Genomic DNA, 3,051 nt, shown 5'->3' with positions numbered 1-3,051 from the left:
TATATATGTATATATATATATATATATATATATGTATATAGATAGATATACATACACACACACACACACACACAGATATATATATATATATATATATATCTCACACAAATATTGTATATTTATCTATCTACCTATCTATATCAATCTATACTGATTATACATAGAACATACACATAAATGCATACGTACACACGTACATACATACATATATACATATATATAAATATGTATGTACATATACACAGACACGCGTACACACACACACACACACACACACACACACACGCATACATATACATATATACATATATCAGTGTTAGCAAGAAACGAAGCACATTTTTTTTTCATGTCAAGAACGGTAGCGTGTTAAAACGTCAGCCATACCTATATATAAGAGATTAAAGCGTACTTAAATATTTGTGTGAATTCTAATTAAAATAATAATAATAAAAAAATTCCATCGTGAATCGAATGTTTCGTTTGATATCCAGTTGATAAAAACGAAAAAATAACGCGAAAAGGAAACAGAAATATATACGATTTCAACAGGATTTTCCTCAACTTTTCGTGTGACTTATAATAATTTTTGCAAAACATTCTTTCATCTAGAGGGAGATTTGATTTAATTTTCTTATATACACTGTTTCGTTTCCCCTCGATTTATCGTTTGACCCGTCACTGGTTAACTGACAATAAATGTGTTTTAGGCCACTCCTGTCTATTTTTGCCTTTTTGTTTGTTTTAAACTGTAGATAGGTATCTAATTTTGCTGGAAATTGCGATACTTGTTATCTGTTGTGTTGGAGGGGTTCTTGTTGAAGATAGAGGAAGCTAGAATGGGGATGGGGAGCAAGAGCAGGAGGAGGAGGAGGAGAAGAAGAAGAAGAAGAAGAAGAAGAAGAAGAAGAAGAAGAAGAAGAAGAAGAAGAAGAAGAAGAAGAAGAAGAAGAAGAAGAAGAAGAAGATTCTTAATGAGTTGGAGAAGTGAAAGAAGTCAGAAATGGAATAAGGTGGAGGAGGATAAGAAGAAAATGGAAAACTACAATAGGAAATAGAAGGATGTAAAAACCAAGACGATGTAGAAGAAAAATAGTTAGTGTAGGAAGATTGAGAAGGTTGAGAAGAAATTGAAAGAGAAAGAGGAAGAGGGCGATGAGGAGAATGAAGTGAAGAAGAAGGCAAAAAAAATGGAGAAAGAAATATATGATTAAGATATGCTGTGGCGTAATCGTACTTCAAGAATTCTTAGTAAAATAAACGCTAGCAATCTTTCATAAGAAACCTTTCATAATCCGAGTCTTCACTTACATTGAGTAGGGATAAACACTAAAATCTTATGTTTAAATCTAATTATGTTAAGCATGGGTGACAAATCTAAATCTTAAATCGTGAAGATGAATGGCAACAATGTTATTTCAATTCTGTAAAATAGCAAGCAAACATGAAATGAGAGGAAAATATGTTGTTGTTTTTTTTGGTTTTTTAACGTTGCTAAATACAGGGATAACTTAAAGCATATTCCGAACTTATTAGACTTCATTAGCTTGAAATGGATGAATAATAGTAATGCAGGAAAGTGGGTATACAAGCACCTGAGTCTGGCGTATGCAATGTAGCTTAGATGCCCTTCAGCAGTAGAAATCTTTAAGAATTTGTCCTTTAAAACCATTACACAAAACGTTTTGGGTATCGTTCTTTTGTTTTATTTCTTCAATCATTTTTTCTTTTTCGATTTTTCTTTTCCCTTATTACTGCTAATTGTTTGATTCATTAGAGCGTAGAACAAAATACTTTTCAGCATTTCTTCTGGCTCTTTATATTCTGTGTCCAAATTCTCCACAGATCAACCTTACCTTTTACCCTTTAAGGATCTATAAACTAAACTATACTTGAGCAAAGGGGTTGATATAGTCGAATAACTCCCTCCTCCCAAATTTGGGCAATTTTTTTATTTCGGCTCTCACTGATATCACTTCAAATGTCAGCATGTGTAAATTTCAAATTACATCCTTTTGCGGTTGAGGCAAAAAAAAAACAAAAACCTGAAAGATGAAATGCATTCGTTATTTATTCCGTGTCTTTGTGTCCTGTGTTCTTGTGTCGCAGTGTTTTCTGTTGAATAATTTAATACCAACACCTGATTTGTATGTGCCTTTAGCAAAGAGCTCGAGTCTATTTTCAGGATGAACTTTTCCTTCCCCCATCAATGACGGGTGCTGTAAAACAATAAATAATAATGACCACATCACTGTCAAACATGACCGATGAGGGTTAATTTACCTCTTCACAATTGGAAGATTTTTCAGCATGGAAATATTTCATAACACAAATTGGCCATTACATATGGTTTCAAGTTATAAGTTAAGTAGCAATCTCATTTGGTAGGACAACTGCACTTACGTATACAATCATATAGTTAAGGCATTAAATACCACTCCAGGAGTCAAAATTACGATGATATATGTTTGACAGCTGATGAGGGTTTGACAATGTCTTAATCCGTTGTGTGTGTTTCGTTCGTGCTTTTGCGTATGTTCCATTTATCGCTCGCTGTGGAACATTTTCTTTATGCATATATAGAGTAACAGCACGCCTCTTAATGCAAGTTTGATTAAGTGTCAATCTATAGTATAAAACCGCAAACATCGCGTAAGTTTCCACATGCAACTTTTGCATGCAATGCCATTGAAAATAGAGTGATACCGAAACAATTGTAACTAGTCATTAAAGATGTGCTAAACTCTTACGCTGCCTTCTTATTTCGTTTATATTTTACTCTTCGTACATCGGATTTACCCACGATGTACATGGTTGTTCCACAACAGCAGATTTTCAAACATACTTGGGACTCAAATTCAAATTTGAGGGCAGCCAAGGGCTCGGGTTGAGTACTGCATAAAAAATACTCAAAATTCTAACCCGATCAGGGCCATAGTATCTGTATATATATGTATGTATATATATATATATACACATACATATATATATATATATATATATACATATATATATATACGCATACATATATATATATACGCATACATATATATA

Source organism: Octopus bimaculoides, chromosome 17 (assembly GCF_001194135.2).
Source record: "Octopus bimaculoides isolate UCB-OBI-ISO-001 chromosome 17, ASM119413v2, whole genome shotgun sequence".
Taxonomy (NCBI): domain Eukaryota; kingdom Metazoa; phylum Mollusca; class Cephalopoda; order Octopoda; family Octopodidae; genus Octopus; species Octopus bimaculoides.
This window is presented reverse-complemented; position numbering follows the sequence as displayed.